Here is a 24,490-nt window from a genome sequence, read left to right on the forward strand (position 1 = left end):
AGGGATGATAAATCAGCCATGATGGAATGACCTAATTTTGCTCCTATGTCTTATGGGTCTTATGGTCTAACTCACAACCTGAAATTGTGAAGCACTTTCCAATCTGTAAAGTTCCAATTTCAAGGAGAATTCAATTAACTGCAATTAGATCTAAAAGGAACATAGCTGGCTCAGAATAGCAAAATTAATAAATGCCAGGTGAATTTCCTTAAAGGAGCCTCTCTCTGATAGTTATTCATGAAAAATGTTGACTACTATCTAGACTTGAATGTGGACAGTGGTCATTTTGTGGAGGTACCTGCAGATAATCATAGGCCTTGGACCAATCTCAGTTGAGAGACCCAAACTATAACTAGAGAGAAAGTTTTAAAAAGGGAAGGAAATTCTGAGTAATCTCATTTTGGGAGAAAATAGATGCATATATATTTATATTGTATACTGCAATTATTGTAATTTTTGTAAAGTGATACTAAAGCTCAAGTGAAGTGAACTTTCTATGAACTTGGCATCCGAATCTTGTATTAAGTTGCAGTGGCCTAATATGTATGAGCAAATAAAATTGGTTCTGTTTCAAATTGTCAGTGATCTCTGTGCCCTGAACTTATTTAAAACATTTAGAGCTTAAGAGTAAAAATACCTGAAGTGTTCTTCTCCATCTTCATCCCTCAGAGTATCTAGAGTATTAAATGTCTGGCATTGACTACATATAGTAACAAAGTTTAAAAACACCCAGTTCATGTTATATGCATTTAATACATGTTGTTACTCAGGAATTGGTGAAGCCATATTTGTTGTGTTAAATGAATATTGTGTGCATTTCAAATTGAACATCTAGTCATCCAAGAAGTCATAAATTTGGAATGCCTTTGCTTTAAGAAGCCTTTTACCGTGGTATACACACCCAAAATGCTGAAGAAACTCAGTAGGTCAGGCATTGTGAGGTGTATAGATAGAGTAAATGCAAGCAGGCTTTTTTCCATCGACATTGGGTGAGACTAGAACTAGAGATCATGGATTACAGGTGAAAGATGATATGCTTAAAGGGAACTTCTTCACCCAGAGAGCAGTGAGAGGGTGGAACGAGCTTCCAGCAGATGTGGTGGCTGTAGGTTTGATTTCAACATTTAAGAGCAATTTAAATAGGTACGTGTATGGGAGGGGTATGGAAGGCAATAGTCCGGGTGCAGGATCAATGAGACAAGGCAAATTAATACTTTGGATTGGACTAGATGGTCCAAAGAACCTGTTTCTATACTGTAGAGTTCTATTACTATGACTGTATCGACACAAAGGAATTAATTTTACCCTAGTTTACTCATTTAAGTAGTATTAAACCCCAATTTTCATTTCATGTTTTGTAATTCCGTATAACCTAGAAGAAAACCTCTTTGGCCCATCAAGTCTATGGCAGTTCACAGAGGAACCCTGTTCCTCCACCAGTTTTCTCTGTAGCCCATTCTCCATGGATTCCCTGCATTACTAATGCATCACTGATTACTCACTGAGTGGCAGAAGTACCGAATGGGGAAGAGTTAGACTGCAAGATTATGATGGTGTGAGATACGCAGTGGAGGAGGGGAGGAGGGCAAGGAGCTTCAGGCCAGACTCCCTGAGCGTGGAACAGGCTGATTGCACACCTTTTCCCATTAGCAGATGACCAGCATGACAACAAACAAAGCTGCTGCATACTACTGATACATAATCACAGAAATCTTGATCTCTAGGAAGGGCTGCAAACAATTGAGTTCCATTGATGGCTGTGGAGGCCACGTCACTGGGTTGCTTAAATTGGAAGTTGATAAGTTCCTGCTTTGTAATGGCGTCCAAGGTTATGGGAGAAGGCAGGAGAATGGGGTTGAGAGTGATATTAAATTAGCCATAATGGAATGAGAGAGCAGACTTGGTGAACTGAATGTCGTGAAATTCTGCTCCCACACTACTGTGCAAACGTCTTAGGCATGTATTAATAGCTAGTTTGCCCAGAGCTCTATTTGTCAGCGTGGAGCAGAGACCGAGTTTGTACATCTGGCGTGTGTAAAGGATATTGGGAATGGTGAAGGTGTAGCACTGTGGGAGGGTTGTAGGACAGGTGGCGGAAAAGGAGTGCCGGGGACAAAAAGGGAAGTGTGGGTACAGACACAGCTAGCACTGAGACACCAGGCAAAGTGATTTGATGCCAAACAATTGGTTTATTGATCATATCAGAACGTCTGTCTAGTGCTTCCCATTCCCTCCCCTCTCCCTTTCCCTTTTCCCAAACACAATTCCCCTCTCCCTGCCTCCTTCCCACTCTCAGTCCACAACAGAGACCCTTATCAGAATCAGGTTTATCATCACTCACATATGTCAAGAAATTGTTTTTTTGTGGTAGCAGTACAGTAAAATGCATAAAATTACACAGTACAGTACTGTGCAAAAGTCTAAGGTACAATAGCTATATTTATGTATAATGTTTCTTTAAAAAAATTACATAAGATAACTTTTTAAAGCATAAGTGAGACATCTAGGAGAACACTGATTATTTTTTACTCCTTATTGGCCTGTGAGTTAATGATGAATTTCTGCCTGTAAGTAATTGATGGAAGCATAGTTGCCTGATGATGTTTTGACATGCGCAAGATGTGTGTAGTGTGTAGGCCTCCGTTAGTCTCGATAGACCATGGATTTGCACCTTGGAAAGTTTCCAGGGCGCAAGCCTGGGCAGGGTTTTTTAATGGAAGACCGGCAGTTGCCCAAGCTGCAAGTCTTCCCTCTCCACGCCACCAATGTTGTCCAAGGGAAGGGCATTAGGCGCAAGATGTAATGGAGAGATGACATGATGTTAGGGTGGATCATAACAGGGCATGCCTAGTCAAGTTTCCTGATAGGAACAACCAATAGGCACAGATATTTCAAATCACATTTTATATACTTCTTATACATACAGTCTAGGTACTAATGTATTGATATGATATTCTTATAGGTTTATTATTGTAACATGTACCAAGATACAGTGAAAAGCTTGTCTTGCATCCTGTTTATTCAGATCAAATCATTACGCAGTGCATTGAGCTGGAATAAGGTAAAACAATAGCAATGCAGAATAAAGTGTAAAAGCTCCCAAAAGAGGTGCAGTGCAGGTAGAAGGTTAAGGGCAAGTTCACATTGAGGTAGATTATAAACCCAAGAGTCCATCTTACTGTACGAGAGGTCTATTTGAGAGTTTGATAACAGTGGGCTTGAAACTGTTCTTAAGCCTGGTGGAACACGCTTTCTGGCTTTTGTTGGGAGGGAGAGGGGAAGAAGGAAGAATGTCCAGGGTGGGTGGGGTCTATCATTATGCTGGCTGCTTCACTGAAGCCGTGAGAAGCATAGAGAAGGTCCATTGAGTGGAGGCTGGTTCTTGTGATGTGCTGTAGTGTCATTAGTCTAATTCAATTTGAAGTTGTGTACTCCCATCTAATATTTACCCCCTCCATTGTGTTTGCCTGCCTGCACAATTAAAGCCACTTCCCTCCTCGTTACAAACTTGTGTAGAGGGTAGGTGCTTTAACTTTACAGCTTATGCCATACTTAGAAACTGAACGGTTCTTGACCGGATTTCCATCGCAAACGTGAATCTCACAAGTTGGTTTGGCATTTGTTCTTTTCTCTCTCTCTGATTTAGACATGCTGAAGGAAACTTGGAAGAACTGGAGGGGCGGCAGTCGTGACCATTAATCAAAAAATACAAATGACATCGCTCATCATTACATCAGGTAAAGAGCTCAGAGGCTGGTTTTAATAAGTGGCCAACAATGACTCTCATCAAATGCCCAGACTTATTCATAAGCCCCTTCCCCCCCAGCCCCTACTGAGAACTGTTTCACTCCATTGTGCAGCTGTTGTCTAGACTAATATCTCAGCACAACCTTCATTTCACTAAACAGTTAAATTACTTATGTCGAATTAAAGCCAAGCCATTTATTTTTTTTTAGAAAAAAATAGGATTAGATGTTTTATTTATTTTTGAAAATATAATTCATTCTTATTCCTTCCCCTCCTGATTTGTACTCAGATTCCAAGGTGACCTGATATCCTCGAGTACTTTACCCACCATGTTCATTCATTTAGTGTGTTTGTGTGCGTGTGTGTGTATGTATAAACTGTATAAACTAGCTAACAAAGGATATACTACAGTAAAACTTGATCTTTTGCTCATTTAGCGCTTGAGCTTTTTCTATTGGAATAAAGACTTGTGCTTAAATATCATCTTTCATGTACCTTGGATGTCCCAAAGCACTTTATAACTAGTAAATTGAGGTAATCCTGGAACCTATAGACTGGTGAGTATCCTCTCAGGGGTAGGACAGTTACGGAAGATTTATGAGCAAGGATTCATGAGCATTTGGAAAACCTTGGCCTAATTAGAGATAGTCAATATGGCTTTGCATAGGGTAAATTGCTTTTTACTAACTTCGTTGAGTTTTTCAAGTTGACAAAGGTGATTGATGAAAGTAGAGCTGAGAATGTTGTCTACATAGATTTTAGCAAGGTGACTGACAAGGTCCCTCATGGGAGGCTCATCCAGAAGATTAAGATGCATGAGAAGCACGGTGAATTGGCCATTTGGATTCAGAACTGACTTGTATAGAAAGAAAACAGGTGGTGGTTGATGGGACATATTCTGACTTAAGGTCTATGACCAGAGGTGTTCCGTATGGGTTAGTACTAGGACCTCTGTTGTTTGTGATAGATGTAAGTTACCTGAATGAAACTGTGGATGGGTGGGTATGTAAGTTTGCATACACGTTGGTTGGTGCTGTTGTGGATAGTGCAGAAGACTACCCTGTACTTCTCTATGTTCTACGTTCTGGAGTTTAGGGACTATTGTGATGCAGGAAAACCTTGAGCCACTTTATGCACAGCAAGCTTCCATACACTGCTAATCCTTTGGTTTCACTGATATCAAGGGAGGAGAATGGACTGCTCATAATTGTGCATAGGGTTAGACGGGCGACCAAAGGCAAACGTCACCCTCTCTCAAGCCACAGGTGCAGTCAGTGTACACTAAAGCTATGAAGTGAATGTATAGCATAGAGTACTGGGTATTAATCATGTTGATTGCTTCATTCTGGATGGTGTCAAACCTTCTGAATATTTGTGCAGCTGCACCCATGGAGATACATGGAGATTTTAACGTTATGTTCTTCGATTTGTCTTGATTTTGGAAAGTCAAATACCAAAATGTTGGGAGGTCACAAGTTAAATCACAGGTTACAAGTTCCTAATCGACACTTGTAGTTACCGTTTCAATGCAACTGGTTGTTGAGCCTTTCGTCAGTAGTGACTAATGACAAATTGATGATGGGGACCCAGTGATAGTAATGCCATTGAATGTCAGAGTCCCACTTCTGAGTATTGCTCAAATCTTGCTGCATGCCAGCATGGATTGCTTAATTTGCCAAAGAAGTGCAGATGGAAATGTGTAACATCCAATAATTGGTGAACACCTTGCATTTTATAGAGAGATGGAGAGAAGTCATTCATAAACCAGCTAAAGATGATTGTGCCTACAATACTGCCCGAGGCAATTCCTGACACATTCCCCACATAGCAACAGTGACTAAACTTCTAAAGTATTTAATTGGGTGTCCTGAGTGCATGTGAAAGGTGCTATATAAATCAGTTTTTTTTAGTTTATTGGTGTTATCACTCAAACCAGATAAATAAATCTTCACTGAACTCAAAAACTGAAGCAGATCCATAGTTATTTTAATACCAAGATTATACTAATAACTTTCTTTAGCCCCTGAAAATCTTAAATTCTGAAGTTCATATTCCAGAATTTTTTAAGCAGATTTTATTATTAATTTTGAAAAAATGTTACAGAGAGAAAGGATTGTAAGATAAAGAGAAGAATCCTATTCCCATTTTGGTCTAGCTTTCCCCAGCTTCTCATTCCCAGAGAACCCTAAGTCATTGTTGAACAGAACCAGAATTGGTTGTCAAATGTTTGAAAGAATAACAAAATTGTTGTTCCTTTCTTCCAGCACTTCCTTCGATTAAGAAAAGATATAAGCCTTCAAATCCTCTCTCTGAAGACCGCAATTTCTTTTGTTTTCCCAATGAGGCGGTGCTTCTGAAGATGTAAACCTGCCACAGAGCACCATGCCGGAAGACGAGGCGGAAGACCACATGAATGGCGAGCTGGAAGCCATTTTGTGAGAGAAAGAGGGAGAGGCAGCTCTTTGCTCTGCAGCCATCTTGAGTTTGGGTGGCTACAGTTTCTAAAATGGACGTAACGCCACTCACTGTGGCATAAGGTAGGCAACACAATTCTCAAATCCACTAACACTTCCCCCAGAAAAACTCTGACGCCCCCTCCCCGCTCCACTTTGATCATTTCAGTAATTACTTAAGCAAGGAGCGATAAGTGTAGCTCGGGTGACCCAATCCTGTCGCCCGTAGTCTTTCAAGCAGATAATCTGCCCTCAATTTTAATTGAATTAACATTATTTCAGAATTCTTTGATCATTCCTTTTTATAAATTAGTGATGAATAACACGACCTGCATCTCTTCAGTAAATGCAAATAAACTGTTTAAGGATTTTATCGAATAATTGATGCTGTATAAATAGTAGTTAAAGAGACATTATCCCACTTCTCTTCCCTCCTTCCCAAACTTAGATTTTAAAGGCATGAGACAATTTTAAAAGCAGCACCAGACATTAAAAATCAAACAATTCTATTTTTTAAATATAACTTAAGAAATGTGGATAAAAATTGATGAAACAAATTCAGTCACTTTGATTCTTGGATTTATGTGAATTTTTACAGAGTGGATGTACTTTTTTATGACTGCATATGGATATATTTTCAATAAACAAAGAACAGTTCAGCACCGGAACAGGCCCTTTGCCCAATGATATTGCGCTGACCAAATTAAGCTAGTGACACTTCATCACTTCTGCCTGTAAATTGTTGACGTCCCTCCATCTTTGTATATTCATGTGCCTATCTAAAACCCTTTTCAACGTTTCTACAGTATCTGCTTCCACCGTCACCCTGGCAGCACATTCCTGGCACCCATTGTCACTGTGTAAAATAAGATACGTCCCACACATCTCCAGTAAACTTCTCCCCTTACTTTAGATGCATGTTCTCTAATATCAGACAATACGTTTTGTGTACTTTCTCTTTCGGTTTATCGGTTGTCTTCTGAAGTATTTTCACTGGTCTCCAGATTTAAGTCTCTTGCTGGGACCTTGCTTAAATGCTATCTCTTTGGGTAGAAACCGAGCAAGTGAGTGCGACCAGGGCAGCAACTATGTGGGTTGTCACATGCACGCACAGTTCTGGCCTTGTATGATTTTTAACATGGAGCCCGGGGAAGCGGGATCTGAACCGCAAATGCCGATTCACTCTATTGCTCCTCCAACCTGACCTGCACATCCTACCCTCTTTACTTTGTGGTGCTGTTTCTCATAATAATGCTTCCTTTCTGAAATTGATGGATTTCAACATTTACCACAATGATTCCACATAATGTATTTCAGCAAGTTAATATAATCACGTGTCTCGCCGTCAATGTTAACCTTTTGAATACTGAAGCTTAGCGCAGAGAATTGTGTGTTATACAAGGGGACCCATCGCTGCAACAACTGATGCCTCAAAGGGTCACAAGAATCCTAGCAACCTGTCATAGCAACAGCATGTGTCTCTTGCATCACGGCATTTTGTTGCATGGGGAACATGATTAAAATATTTTCTTAAGCATTGTTGACATTAATGTACTGAAAATATGAATGATTCTGCATTAATTTATGGAGGTTTAAAAATCAAAGAGAGCCTGGCCAGATTCAAAGCACTATTTCCAAAAACACTGGCTTGCTATGCCTGCTGTTTATCACTTTTTGCTAAATCTACTAGATTTTCTTCTGTACTTCTTTTCATACAGGGAACCTCCCTCAAATATTCATTCTCCAGGCGCATACAAGAAATACCAGGTTACAGTCAAAAGTAGAAATTCAAACTGTTATACACAGTGGCCACTTTAATTAGGTACCAGAGTGGTCTTTTGCTGCTGTAGTCCATCCACTTCAAGGTTTGATGTGTTATGCATTCAGAGATGCTTCTCTGCTCACCACTGCTGCAATGTGTGGTTATTTGAGTTACTGTCATCTTCCTGCCAGCTTGAACTAGTCAGTCCCTTCTCCTCTGATCCCTCCCATTAAGAAAGTGCCCGCAGAACTGCCACTCACTGGATTTTTTTTTAATTGCACCATTCTCTGTAAACTCTAGAGACAGCTGTGCATGAAAATCCCAGGCATTGCTGAGATACTCAAACCACCCCATCTGACACCAACTATCATTCTATGATCAAAGTCCCTTCTTAGATCCCATTTATTCTCCATCCTGATGTTTGGTCTGAATGACAACTGATCCTCTTGACCATGTCTGCATGTTTTTTTTGCACTGAGTTGCTACTACGTGATAGGGTATTTAGATAATTGCATTAACAACTAGGTGTACAGGTGTACCTAATAAAGTGACCACTATGTGTATATCAATTCCCTCTGGGCTTCTCATAGTGTGGATGTTGCGTGAGTACAGAATTGAATGCAGCAATAGTATTCAGCTCTGCCCAGCGCACCTCACTTGGAGGATGTACAGTACTCTGCAAAAGTCTTACGCACATATATTTAGCTAGGGTGCCTTAAGGCTTTTGCACAGTACTGTATTTGCCAATGTGGAGTGGAGAATGAGCTTTTAAATCATAGGCTCCATGTGGGAACAAAGGATGCTGGGAGTGGTATGGGTGGAGCACCTTGGGAGGGGCAGAGAAGGAATGCCAGAGATGGGGGTGGGGTGGCACGAGGGCAGAGACGCCCAGCCCTGAGACATCAGGGAAGGTAATTTGATTCCAAGTAATTGGTTTATTGATCATTACAGAATGTCTCTCTGGTGCTTCTCACTCCCTCCTCTCTACCTTCCCCTTCTCCCAACCAAGATTCCTCTCTCCCTGCCCCCTTCCCACTCTCAGGCCACCATCACTCACATATGTCATGAAATTTGTTGTCTTTTTTGAGGCAGCAGTATAATGCAATACAGAAAATTACTATAGGATTATGCAAAGGTCATGGGAACCCAAGTTTATAAAGAAAGAAAGAAAGATACACCAAAGACTTTTGCGCAGTCCTGTAGTAGTGTTTTCATCTTGGAACTAAAGGCAGAACAAGCCCCCACCTTCAGAAAAGGAGAATTTGTAATCTATCAACAAAATTTTTGTTGGAACTTCAAATCAAATATCAGACTGTTCTATCTGAGTAGAGCTCATTGTTAATGTCAGGAACAAGCTGTTTGTGATGCATAACCTGCTTAGACCTAGTAAGCTTTGTTCTGAATACTTAGAAAATGATGAAAGCTTGAACAATCTCACTTGATAGCTCAATATGTTGGCCCTATCTCTTACAAATGGAGCAATGCTATGAAAAATATCATACTGAAAAACATGGGAAGACCGAATTTTTAAAATGAAACAGGAATTTGACACCTAAGTCACATTAGGGGGGCAAGGTAGTTGTATCACGTCACTTTACCTGTATTGGGTTCTCGCCACTGTCTGTAAGGTGTTTGCACCCGCTGCCCATGGCCACATGGATTTTCTCCAGGTGCTGTGGTTTCCTCCCACATTCCAAAAATCTATGGGTTAGCAGATTAATTGGTTACATTGGTGTAATTGGGTGGCACCGGCTTGTTGGGACACATAGGCTTGTTACTGTGCTATGTCTCTAAATAAATATGTAAATGCATTGCACAATCTTCCAAAATGTTCATGAAAGGAATTGGCTATTGAGCTGAAATCATTTTGGGAAAGGAATGGCATGGAAATATTTTCTGTATTCATTTTAAAGAATAACTTTCTAGTTTTATCCCACACTGAGGAAATAATTTCTCAAATCCCAGCAATAGTTGCTGTAGATTTTACGAATAATTTTGCTCTTTTGTGCTTGAACTGTAGTAGCAGAGAATATGTTCTGAAGCAGGAGAATCCCTTCCTATATACCTATATGATGCAAGACTAATGTAATCCAGCCTGTTTTATGAATGCTATTTGTTGGAACCTAAAGGCCTACCATGGGAGAATTGTTGGGATTATCTGATTTATTTTTACACAGCCAAATACAATTATTTGCGTCTAATAAATAATAGCATTTTGGTGCATTTCTTCAGAGTACGTACTTGCCATTTGAATATCATGCAAAATCTAGGGAGAGGCAGGAATCATATTTTCAGTTTGTAGATATCATCACCCACAATTTTAAAATTATAGAGTCCAAGGGGTTGTTCCAGTTTTGCTCAAAAAATATTGTTTTACAAAAACAACAATGCAATCATTGCCTTTTCACTGGGGATTGGCAAAATACGTGCGAGATTAGTGAGTAGACGTAACTGCAAGTCCTTTACTTTTTCACCAAGTGGAATATTTAATGTTGTGTTTTGTAATTCCAAAACATTAAACTAATTCAAAGGAAGACACAGGAGTCCAAAATGTGAGTGTAACTACTAGTTTACTTTAAATGAGGCATGCATATATCACATGGTAGAGTGATGACATATGTGTTTTTACATAAAACCTATATTTAAATTATCTAGAGTTCTTAATCAAACAATATATATATATATACAAAATTACTCAAATATAACTGAAATATTAAATACGCAACACTCCTCCCTGCCTCGCTATAAACTCCAACTCAATAATGATAATTTCTTTGATAATTTCTTAAACAATTTGTTATTTATTATTATTATTTATTTTAATTTGCATAATCATATTTGTATAGTTTAGCTTCTGTGTGGTTTGCTCTGGTTCCCAATAGCAAAAATTTGTGTCATTAGCTGTAGAAGCTGGCAATATTGAGCTTTAGGTCACAGAACAATTCAGAAATAAATTTAAAGCAGAGGTTTATAGGTTATTGATTAGTAAAAGTGTCAAAGATTTTGGGGAGAAGGTAGGAGAATGGGGTTGAGAAGGAAAATGAATCAACCAAAATCGAACACAGGCCAGACTCAATGGGCTGAATGTCCTAATTCTGCCCTTTTGTCTTATGATCTTATAGACTAAATCCCAAACTCTGAGAGGTTATTTCCTAGTATAGCTATTGTTCCATTATGATGAATGAATACAGTAATAATACAGCAATAGTTGACAACAATAAATAGTCAGTGGGAAGTTGATTATGCTAGGTTGCTGAATTTACTTCTGTCGGTTACCATGGAACGTTACAGTTAGGATTTATAGACCCACAAGAAACCAGATCACTACCTGTACAATGCAGCAACAGTCAAGTATCAATCAATCGCTCCATAAATGACTGTGCGCTTATTAAAATGCCCCCTGAAAATGAACAAAAGTTGAAGCTGAAACATAGTTCCATTTTTAATAACCTCACCTGGTCTTACATTAGTCAGTAATCTATTGGTATGTGCTTCAGTGTAAATGCCAGCTGTTTGCTCAGAAGAGATATGTAGAGCTGTCAAAAAGATTGTGTGAATAAAATGCTTCCAACAGACTTATTTGCAAAATTTTTACTTTCATTGACATGAAAAAGAAGCCTTGGCCCATTTGTTGATAGTAGTGGACAGGTTTCTTAATCCTTTGGTTTCTAGTGTTACCTTGCATTCATTTCTTGGTTTCACAAGAAAATGTAAAGGTTTCTAGTAGGGATAGAATCCTAGAATATAAAGAAGAATATAGGATTTTGCAAATCTGCAGAAATTAATTCACATATATATCTTTTGTTGCAAGTTGTGATTTATTTTCGGTGCAATTGTTAAATTAGTCAAAGAAACAGAAAAATTAATGAATGCCAATCCTTACTGCACGGGTTCCCAACGCAAACGGGGATGCAGAAGCAATGATCTGTGTTCCAAGATTGTAAACATCGGCCTTGATCACACGGAGATTATCAGGGAAAGAGAGGGAGAGGGAAGTATAAGCAATGAAACAACTGCTTCTAATGAACAGAATCCTGACAAGCTGCTGTACATTAACATAATTACATGGACTTAAGAGCTTGGAGCCGCTGGCTAGCAGATTGTGCACAAACAATTAAAACAGCAGCAGCCCCTTTTCATATGCACTTGCAAGTGTGATTTTTTACATTTTGTATGATTCAGGAATGAATTTAAAATTTAATTTTGAAAATAATGCATGACGTTTATTTTTAAAAATCATTAAAGCCAATCATTTCCTTTTTCCCCACTATATTTGGCAAGCTAACCAATGAAAGTGTAAGTCAGAAATATTTTAAACTAAAGCATGGCCCAAAAATTATTAAGGTAAATAGTTCGTTATATAAAAAAATTGCTGGATTATAAAACAGAAGGTTATGTGCAGAGGAAGTAAAAGAAGCTTGCTTTATGGTACATGATATGCATTGTAACCTAATTCATATGTCTTTTGGAAAGAATATAGCTTTATTTTAAATCGCTTTATGTCCACTTAGAACTGCAATCTATGCCCCTGAAATTTAGTTTCTTAGAATCAAGGACACATAGGTGTACTTTTCTGTTGTTTAAAAGCCGAGTTTTGCATCCTGTTGGTCTGAACACAAGGACAGTGAAACCCACCTTCCCATTCGACTGACTGTAATGATTAGGAATAATTATTCTTAATTGCCTGCTCTTACTGTTAGTTTTAAAGCAGCTGATGCTCGTTGCTGACTCTGTGCTTTTCATAGTCTGTTATAACTATTATGCAAATGTTGTAAGGCTTCCCCCAACACCCCACCCCATCCACCAACATTTGATTTTTTTAACTGTTTCAGCAGATATGTTAATGAAGCCCCTTCATTATTTTTCCACAGGAGAAAAATAAATCTAAAGACACTTTGCAACAGAAAATTATCTCTCTATCAGCTCTTTGGTTCCTGTATTTAGAACTGATTAATCAAAAACATGAGGTAGAACATTTATTCAGTTGAAAAAGCTGTAGAGTTTTTCATTTCACATTGTAATTTCTTTGTGGCTCTCTATTACATCTCCTTGGATGTAATAATTTTGTAGATAAAAGATTCACATCTGAGCAGCATAAGACCCTATCTTTACAGCATGAGAGTGAGGTGTGGTCACAATTCTCACGATTCACAGAATCCCAACCCCATCACTGTACAAGATACTTGGACAAGGCACTGCAGTTGCATGCACTTTCATGGCTAAAGTAAGTTCTTCACAATGGCGGCTGATCACAAGAAAAGCCATATGGTGCATCTTTCTTTCATTAAATGACCCTTGATTGGATTTGCATTTAGTGTTTAACTGAAGTGTATTCCTTTCAGTTTAAATGAGCAAACACTTCTGAAATTTAGAGTTCTCTGAGACTGTGTGAGTGTGATCAATCCATTCCTTTCCTTTGTAGCATGTCTGACGTTGCTTGCTGTGTGACAGAACGATGGGTACACATAAATATGGCAAAGCATTGTGAAGACACAATCAAAACACATCCTGAGGTTTATTTTCACAATACCCGGTGAGGAATATTTGTAAGCTGAATTTTCAAAACACTGTCATTGTCTTGTGCTTTTTAAAAAATAGGTTAACGAGGTAATCTTTTTACTTGTGATTCCAGGGATGATGCATTTTAGAAAGGAAGGGGAAGGATTGATGGAGAATGTTGTGAAGCAGTCCAGCTTTGTGGCACCTAATCTCTGATATTTTGGATATTTTACTGTCCCTCAAAGAGTCTTTGCAAGGAAAGATACCAAGGAAGAGAACGTATTGTTCTGTGCTTTTCAGAGAGATTTGTTTTGATTGCAGCTGTTTTTACCCATAGCAATTGGTGATGGATGAAAACGGGGATTAAATTGCAATTAAAATGCACACTCAGTCTGTCTAAGAGATTTGAATACTGTATTCAAATTTCCTTGCAGACTGGGCTTTCCACGGAAATTTAACTGCGCCTCTCATTCAAAGGAAACTCTGGCAGTATACACTTTATATAAAGAGAACAATGAGAAAAAAATTCCTTTACAACATACTACAATAATATAACTGCACATCACATATTGTCAGTTTTGCAGACTGAACTAGTCAGTAGTGCAAACGGAGAAGGCTTTTTAGGAAATTTAAGAAATACATTATTCCTGGATGAAAATTCCTCATTTTTTGTGTTGCACCTACATTAGCAATATTACATTAAAGAAGATGAGTGCAATGTCATCGTGGCAGTTTGGAATTTGCTGCATAGATTTGAATTCTGTGTGAGTTGGGTCTGTATTTATCTTTGTTAAAGACAAAGTTAAAGACTTGAACCTTCAAATAGCCCAGTCATTTTATTCCAGGATCTAGATTCACCAATTATAATGAAAAATCTTCAACTGTGTAAGCAAGCGTAAGAGAGTACACAATGGTAAAACAATTTAACAATTGAGCAGTAACAAACAGCCCTGTACACCTCGGGAAAAAAACAGAATAATATCCCCATGATAATTAATTCACAGTCACTGATTTGAATAATCACTCTATAGTAACAAATTCATAGTGTCATTTGACATTGAGAATATTTCTACAGTAAATATCGCCAATATTTTATGGATTCTTTTTCTTGGACGTGAACCCTGCTAGCTTCTTCTACACTACTTTCAAGATATCCCTGCTTTGTTTGCAAGACCAAAGCCATTTCATGGTGCAAAAAAAAGGTTTTGATTTGAAATGCTTTTTAAAATTTGAGCACTATAAGTCAATCTTTTCTCTTGTTTTGAGATGATTTATAAAAATCTGTTCAGATCACTAGCTTACAATTGACCGTTTAAAACATCATTATATTTGCAGTGATGGTGGGGGGGAGATGGTGGGTAGAAATCTGAATTGGGAGGTGTTTGGAGTATTTCTACCATTTAATCACTTCATTATTTAAATATCCTGAGATATTTGTGGCTTCTATTTACCTTTTGCTAAAGGATTTAGGGCATCGTACATTTTTACACAGGCAAAAATCGAGCCCCCGATGGGCATCAGATCCCTTGCACAGTGTAATGCCAAGGCTTGCTGTTTGTAACACTGCAGGAGTGATTTAACAAAAATCAAGATGGCTAACAAGGCCGTCACTGAGCGTTGATCTGCATAGTTAACTCCTTCTATGCTGGAATGGATTTCTTTTATAGCTGGTTGCATAGCAACAGATTAATGCTCGCCCAGTCAGCGCTGCAGCTGCATTTATGCACTTGGATTAATAATGCGCCAAGATTGTGGTGCTTTATTATTTTCCCTGGGATGAGAGTGTTTTCTGGCCTTTATACATTACTATGATATTTCTTCATGGCATCTCTTATTCCCTCCCTGACTGCCCACTCTACCCCAATTTTCCCCTCCTCCCCTGAAGGTGGTAGCTTCTGCCAGGTTATGATTCACAGCTGGCCACTGCCCTTTCACATCCTCAGGTCCGTCTAGATACTGGCCCTTTACAAATTAATCCATCTTGGAGGGGCTTGGACAACTCGGCCTCCAACGTGTTATTATTTGGTAAGAAATGGTTTGCGTTTGTTGAGCATGTTTGATGACCAGTGGACATCCCACAATTCCTGGCAACCAGGAAAACATTTCTGAAGTCCATTTATTGAAATATAGGAAACCTGGTGGCCAATTTGCACACAGCATTTATATCTGGAGTGTAGAACAGTACAACATAGGAACAGGCCTTTTGGACCCACAATCTTGTGCCAAACTAATTAAACAAATGATACCTAATTACTTCTGCCTGCACATAGTCCAGTCTTTGCATATTCATGTCTCTATCTCGTACTTCACACACAAAATGCTGGAAGAACTCAGCAGGTAGGGAAGTATCTATGAAGAGGAATAAACGGTCAATATTTTAGGTTGAGACCCTACATCAAGAGACCTGATATAGGGTCTTGGCCTGAAAGGTCGACTCTTTATTCCTCTCCATCAATGTTGCCTGACTTGCTGAGATCCTGTAGTGTGTGTGTGTGTGTGTGTGTGTGTGTGTGTGTGTGTGTGTGTGTGTGTGTGTGTGTGTGTGTGTGTGTGTGTGTTCTGGGTTTACAGCATCTACAGAATCTTTTGTGCTTCTAAATACCCCTGTCGTATCTGCCTCCATACCATCCCTGGCAGCTCATTTTGGATGCCCACCGTTCAAAGATTTAAAGGTCCAAAGGTTCAAAGGTCAAGTTCAATGTCAGAGAAATATATACAATATACATCCTGAAATGCTTTTTCTTTGCAAAACGTCCAGGAAACCAGAGAAATGCCCCAAGGAATGAACAACAGTTAAACGTGAGAACCCCAAAGTCCCCCCTAGCTCCCCCCTCCCGCGCATTAGCAGCGACGAGCAATGATCCACCTCCCCTCATCAGCAAAAATAAAGGCGCATCAGAGCAATCACCGAGCCCAAGCGTGTGCTAAGCCATAGCAAAGACACAGACCTTGCAGCTACCCCAAGAGTTTCGCATTTCATCCGAATTCGATAACCCACGGGTTCTTTCTTTCCCTCTGTCTCACCATGTTAAAAAAAACCCAGCCCCACTCATCTCCTTTGAACTTAACGTATTTCCCACCCCTCACCTTAAACACATACCCTCTATTTTTAAACTTGTTGACTCTGAGAAAAAGATACTGGTTTTCTATCCGTAATGAAGAGGGAATATTTGATTTAAGTGAATCTCGTACTGCCCGCACATTTGGGATATGTCTGAAATAAGAACAGCTCATTACTGCTTTGCAAAGTTAACCTAGATATTTGTGTAGAAGTGATTGGAGTGCGACTTGAACCCAAAGGCTTCAGAGTTGTAGAATGAAAGGTTTAAAAGTACAGCCTCTTCATTACTTTCTTCTTTGTATGTCTCTAAATTTCTACTCATGAGATAAAGGTATGATTTCATAAACCACGGGCTACAAGCTTGTGCCTAGAGGCTTGTGTTTAAACATCATAGCTCCCTATTTGATGGGATTCTTTGGAGGGGATGAGGGTGAGGGGTTGCTACAATTGAACTCGAAGATGGTGATTGTGATGGAATTTAAGCATAAGAAAGTGAATTTTAAATTGCAGATGTTGGTTATAGGAAACCAAGAGAGTTCAGGCAACTCTGAACAAATTGGGAGTGGCATGGATAGACGGAGTAGAGTTTAAGGGACCAGAACTTTATGAAGGATTAAAAAATAACCATCAGAATTAGGTTTATTATCAATGATGTATGGCATAAAATTAGTTGTCTAGCGGCAGCAGTGCAGTGCATGTATGTTTAAAATATTGCTAGCCAGTGGTGTAGTGGATCCGCACAGGACTTTGAGGCGAGTGGTCCTGGGTTCGAATCCGGCTGGCTCCTTGTATGCTTTCCATCTGTTCTGAGTTGATCGTCGAGCTAGAGGCTCGGCCTTGTAAAAAAACACAGACAAATACTAAAGACATGATAAGGTTGCCGCCCAATGTGGCACAAGGAACAGCATGTTTAAAATAAATAAGTAGAGCAAAATGAAAGCATAATTATTGAAGTAGTGTTGATGGGTTCATGGACTGTTCAGGATTCTGATTGGACAGTGGAGGAGAAGAAGCATTGAGTGTGTGTCTTCAGGCTCCTGTACCTCTTCTTTGATGGTAGTAATGAGAAGAGGTCATCTGGAGATGGTAAACTTGCAGATGTGAATTTCTGCCAAGAATGGGCTAAGGTAGGAAGGGAAGACAGTAATGTAATGAGGTGGGATTAGACAGTCTTTGTAATGGAAAGAGTGTGGAATGGAAATACTGCTCAAGGCTGGATGAGATATTCACACAGCCTGGGTTGAGAGTATTCAATGCAGCACAATACTTAAGCGCAGCTATTGCCTGTGGAATGATTTCCTAATGATACTACCTTTAGGCTAAAGAGGAGAGTGAAGATAATGCTATAAGATACAACTAGAGACAAACGAGAGATACAGAGACAGAGGCAGGATTTTTGTGGATTTGCACATGTCTGTCAAAGACTAACAATATTTCATAGAGAAAGTGTATGAAATTGATGTATCATTCCAAATGAAATGGGAGTTGTTAAGGCAGGATCTATATCCAATTACAGGCTGTTACTGGTGTAGGACTCTGCCTTTATCGAAGAAGAGTCATTGCTAAAGTCCTGGAGAGATTGATTCAAGGTGCAAAGTTCAAAGTAAATGTATTATCAAGGTTAATGTATGTCACAACACAGCACATAATGATGATGATGTATGTGTCACCATATACTACGCTGGGATTCATTTTCTTGCAGGCATTCACAGTAGAACAAAGAAATGTAGTCACATCAGTGAAAGGCTACACACAAAGACTGACAAACAACCGATGTGCAAAAGAAGACAAACTGTGCAAATAAAAAAATGTAATAAATAAATATTAAATAATACTGAGAATATTTGAGTGTGCTCTGCATGGGAATGAATCCAGCAATGTTCCAACAAGAACTAGGGTAGATGTTCACTTTATATGATAATGTTAGGCTGGTGAATTCTGAGATTCATTTCAGTTGACTTTAATGGCATAGAATGAGGTACCAACTTATTATTTTGTAGAGGTAAGTAGATAAGCAATGCATTTTGTGTATTTGTAAGATTAATTTGAAAAGTCATACTAGATAATTAAGAAAAATACATGTCACTTCTGCTTCTTCCTAGCAAGACTGGGCTGCTTTCATTATCTCATTTAGATATCCATTGTTCATGCTCAGGGGCATAGCCGTGAGAACATCTCAAATGATCATCACTAAATTTCTGCAGAATCCACACTCCAGCAAAATCTCAGTTAACAATGAGGAGAAGAATTGTTGGTTGATTTTGTTGTTGCTACAATCCATCCTATAATCTCTCATGAAGTTCAAGTTTGCATTGGATGATTGTACTGTTCCGAATGCTGTCCTCAGAAAGACCAGTTAACTGACAAGACTTGTGCCAAGATTCTCTGTCTGGCATGACCCTTTGACCCTTCTCCCCACGTTTTTATTCTGGCATCCTCCCCCTTCCTTCTCAGTCCTGCGGAATCTCGGCCTGAAGCATTGACTGATTATTCATTTCCATAGATGCTGCCTGCCCTGCTGAGTTCCTCCAGTATTTTGTGTGTGTTGATCAGATTAGTTTGCCTTTGGTGACTGTCAGAGCTGGACCTCTCTATAAGCTGAGAACTCTTAAGTTATGCTTTTGGATTTTGGCTAATTTTTCTGTCTTCTTATGGTTCTCTTTTCCAATACAAGAAATTAATCAACAATGCATTCAACCATCCAAAAGTCAAACATTTCTTTAATTAATTTTGCATCAAGACATGTATAAAGAGAGCTTGGTTTGGGACCCAAGAGGAATGGTGATTTAATGAATTGGCTCCAGTGAGTTAGATGCTCATTTTTGCTAGACCGGACTGTTCTTGCATTCACAATCCAGGTTGCACACATTTAGCAAACTTTATGAATAATTCTTTTCCTGCTAACCATCCTAAGTATACATTTTAATATTCCTGTAAGAGAGTAAGCTATATGGGAAAATAGTAAATCAATTCTAATATTAAACCTTATTATTAAAAAATAATATTAATATTTCTATGGCACTCAGACATAAACAGGAAAATTGAACATTAAGTTAATCAACGTCACAAGTATCTAAAATGGGAAAGAGACTGGTTAAAATCTAATTTATTTATTTATTGACATATAGCGCGGAATAGCCCCTTCCGGCCCTTCGAGCTGTGCAGTCCAACAATTCGCCAATTTAATCCCAGCCTAACCATAGGACAATTTACAATGACCAATTAATGTACCCATCAGTATGTCTTTGGACAGTGGGAGGAAACCGGAGCACCCGGAGAAAACCCATGCGTCCACGGGTGGGGGGGGGGATCGTAAGTACTCTTTACGGGCAGCGGCAGGAAGTAGAGATCCTTGCTCATAATTGAGTGAGAAAACTGAGGTGAAGCCTTTAAAGAACTGTGCAAAACTGAGAGTTGAGCTGTTCCAATTGATTGGTGTAGTTACTCAGGAATAGGGAGGTAGTCATTCACTAGTTAACTAGAACTAGACAAATTAAATTACACATGCTGTTAAGAAAAAAATAAATCTTATTCCTCCTCCCTGTGAGATGGGTTTTTTTAGGTTTTGTGCAGCTAAAGTGAACTAAGTTCAATGCTCATTAAAGAAAAGAAAGGCCCCATGTCTATCTCTTTTTGACCACTTGGCTTTCGCATGTAACCGGACAATAAAACAGCACCACAGTTTTTAATAGACAGTGACTCTCCAGTCTCTAAAGCCATCTTAAATAAATGTTGATCTTTCCCCATGCAATAAACAGGATAAGAACAAAAAACACAAACAACCTTTCAAGTGGGGGACCATGCAGCTGTGGCAATTGTGTTAGTAAACAGTTTATTGTGCCCAGATCATTATCCCACCTCTTTCCTTCTCCTCATTCTGACAATGGCTGCATTGTACTGGGATCCTCATTCGTAGTCTGGAAAGGCAGCTTTGGCATTGTGAAGAGGAGCTGGGAAACGGCTGTGATCATGGCCGAGGTCGAATATAAACAGATGCCCATCAGTGACAAAGGCACCGAGTGTTGGCACAGACAACGGCTTCCTTGTTCCTTGGTGAAGCTACCTCGGGTCTGTCTGTGTGCATGCGCCTGTGTTAATTACTTCGGCGATGCAAGTTTATGTGTGTGCATGTGCATGCGAGACTGGGTCTTTATGATTGTGTGTGTGTGTGTGTGTGTGTGTGTGTGTGTGTGTGTGTGTGTGTGTGTGTGTGTGTGTGTGTGTGTGTGTGTGTGTGTGTGTGTGTGTGTGTGTGTGTTTCTGGCTGTCTCCCTTTCTATAATATCGCTATCTTTCTTTTCGTTTTATTTGTTTCTCCGTGTGTGTGTGTGAGAGAGTGGTGTTTGTGTATTTGTCTGAGTGTGCGTGTCTGTGTGTTCCTTTCTGTCTGAATATCGTTATCTTTCTTCTAATTTTATCTGCGTGTCTGTGTGTGTTCTCTGCCTGTTTATTCCTTCGTCCCTGACTTTCCCCATACCTCCGTCAATCTTAAACATACACATATAGCGATGTACTTGGATATTAACAACCCCAGCAAAGAGCAACTTCGTGGATCTTCACGTTTCCTTTTGTAACTTTCAGCGCTGGGTTTTGTTCCATTGTGCTTTATAGTTTCATGATTTGTGTTGATATTTAAATATGAAAACATCATTAACAAAAGAAGCACTGACTGCTTTGTACACTCTTTGAAATGCTAAAAATGAAAATTCTAAAAAAGTTCTTTTGTGAGGTGTAACAGTATAATTTATAAAATAGTCACAGAAAGCAGGTCTATAAGCAAACAAGATGGATGTAGAAAGCAAATGTGTGAGAAAGAGGGGTAGAATCTTCATTTATTCACCCAGTAATAAATTTAAGGGCCTTACTGAATTTATGGCTTGTTTGATTTCAAATGCAGAAAGGAACAAAGCAAATTAATTTATTGCAACGACAGCTTAGAGTTAAAAAAAAGACTCTCCCACGTCCCATATGGCAGTTTAGAACCAAATCTGCAGCAAATATATTCCAGACAGGCATCCAAGCCCTGAGTGTGCACTAATCTCCTACCTTTTAAACCCTAAGTGAGATTCAGATAGGCACAACAGGAGTGGCACACAAGAATGACACAGATTTTATTTGCACTCTTCTGTAATCTTGTATCTGTTTCAAACCTATCAGTATTATTCTTCTTGATAAGCATCTTTAAAATAGAAACTCTTCTTTTCCCGGCAGTGAAGTATTTCTGTTACTGAGTCAGATAACACTAATGTGCGACACTGTTACAGCGCGGGCATTCCAGAGTTCAGAGTTCAATTCCAGTGCCGTCTGTGAGGGGTTCGTACGTTCCCCTCCGTGAGCCGCGTGTGTTTCCTCCAGGTGCTCTGGTTTCCTCCCGCAGTCCAAACACATTCTGATTGGCTCTGATGAAGGGTCACGGCCCAAAGGGATCCCCCGTTTAATTTTTTCCGTAGATGCTGCCTGGCCTGCTGAGTTCCTCCAGCATTTTGTGTGCGTTAATTGGTCACTGTTACATTCTGTAACTTAAAAACATTAAATTAATTCAAAGGAAGACCAGGAATGCAGGGATACAGGTCTAACTTCATCCTTACTCTGAGCAAGGCACGCCTGATAATGTATGTAATTAACCCGTAATTACTTACTTAAATGAAGAAGAATGAATAATCAACATATATATATAAGATTAGTCACATATTATTGAAATATTAAATACACACCAATCATTGTAAATTGTTCTGTGGTTCGGCTTGTGCGAAATAGGTGGGTTGTGGGCATATGGGTCCGAAGTGCCTGTTCCACACTGTATCTCTAAATAAATAAATATAAATAAACTTATGTTCTGTCCTTAATCTGCCCTAAGACCTTCAGCAGGAAGGTTACTATATTTAATTTTCTTCTCCTTAAATTTGGGAGGAAGAACATTCACTGTAATACTAGTTCATAAAAGCATAATTAGATCAAAGCAGCGGTTACATTGCATTAGGGTAAGCTGTATATTGAAAAAAGTAAAACAGCTGGGGAAAAAAAAAACCCAGGCGAGTACAAGTTAGTGAGAAAGGCACAAGTACTTAGGTAATAAACAGCACAAGAGACAGACACTAATGAACCAGTGATCAGAGTTAGGTGGATTGCAGGAGAGGGTAACTGACAGTAGGAGAGCCAAAAAAAAATAGAGTCACAGTGAGGCAGGGGGACGAAAAAATAAGAATTTATTCAAACAAAGACTCAATGGAAGGAATCGCATGAAAGATACACGGAGAATGAGCTGAAAGGGGAGTGAGTGTGAAAGTGACAGTGAGATGATTGACAATGCTATGGTGCAGACCATCACTATATTTAGATAGTCAAGCTGTGATTAGCAAAAGGTTGTGCAAGTAAGAAAACAAGCCTGATTCATTCTCATTGCCACAGCCTAGTGCAGTGACGGGATAATTTCCAAGGGGCTCCCATTCTGGAATCTTTGTCCCTGACGTGATGGAGACTGAACTTGTGCTTTCTGCAGCAGGAGCTATATCGGCCGCAGGGAGAAATCAAGCACAGGGCCTCTATCAGCAGACAGACAGTACTGGCATCAGATTGACAGCACATATGTCAAACAGAGGGAGGAATGATAAACTGAGAGGCAGTGTGTGCAGAACGGCTGCAGAACCTGTTTCTGAAGCATGTAGATTTTGCAGTTTCATTTTAACATAATGAGCGGTTGTTTACGTTGCTAAGTTTTCAATGCTCATAATCCATCTGCAGACATACATGTTCCACTGCACGCTTTCATTCAATATATTTCTGGCATTTCTATTACAGTTCTTCTGGTCTAAGACTGACCTACAGGGCACCCTTTCCATACTCCTCCTTCCCATCCTCATTAAAATGGCTGGGCAAGTAGAAAAGACCATTTAAACGTAGACAGAAATCTTGGGCTGATAGCTAGAGGCAAGAAAGTAAAGATTGCAGTCCGAGTATTGTATGGTTTTGGACATTATAGGTTTTGAGATGGTCTTTAAAACATACATCTTTGACCAAGCTTTAAATCATGCACACCAAAATCTAGTTCCTCCTCTTGGTTTCAGTTTTTGTCTGACTGAACTTTGATGATGCCCTTTGCGATGATTTACTATGTTCAAGGCTCCAGATAAATGAAAGTTGTTGTTTGAACTGTTTAAGTTCATGCACACGTTCATGAAGCCATGAATATTACCTCACTATTTTGCTCACTTTTTTGCACTATTATATACCGTATATTCTTACTGGAACTTAACGTGTTTTTATATATTGCTGTGCGAGACAACAAATTTCACAATATGTCAGTGAGAATAAACCTGATTTAGATTTAAACGGAGGAGGCTAACGGGAGAAGGTTAAGGCCTCAAAAAGATGACATCCATCATTAAGGACCCCTATCACTCTGGACATGCCCTCTCTCATTGCTACCATCAGGCAGGAGGCACAGGACCCTGAAGACACATGGTCAACATTTTATGAACAGCTTCTTTCCCTCTGCCCTCAGATTTCTGAATGGGCAATGAATCAACCCATGAACACTACCTCACTATTTTTGCTCTCTATCTGTACTACTTATTTGGTTTAACTTTTAATATATTTTTGTTGTGACTTATAGTGTGTTTTTATGTAATGCACTGTACTGTTACTGCAAAACAACAAATTCCACTATTTAGGCCAGGAATATTAAACCTGATTCTGATTCTGAGATTTGCTGGGCGAGAAAATGGAGAAAGTACCCCCAGTGATAGAGGAATGGTAACCTGGGAACTCAGAGCTGAAGGGACACAAGGATGAAATGCTTATGCAGTAAATTGTTGTGATCGAGGTGCATTGAAGAGGAACTGGAAGCATAATCAATAAAATTATACCAGGAAACTATGTCAGTACTAGAAGAAGATTATGTGGCTAAGGTTCGGGAACTGAAGTGTGGGACAATTGGAGTTTTCTTTCACAGGCACAATGGGTGAAATA

This window comes from Hypanus sabinus, chromosome 28 (genome assembly GCF_030144855.1).
Source record: "Hypanus sabinus isolate sHypSab1 chromosome 28, sHypSab1.hap1, whole genome shotgun sequence".
NCBI lineage: Eukaryota > Metazoa > Chordata > Chondrichthyes > Myliobatiformes > Dasyatidae > Hypanus > Hypanus sabinus.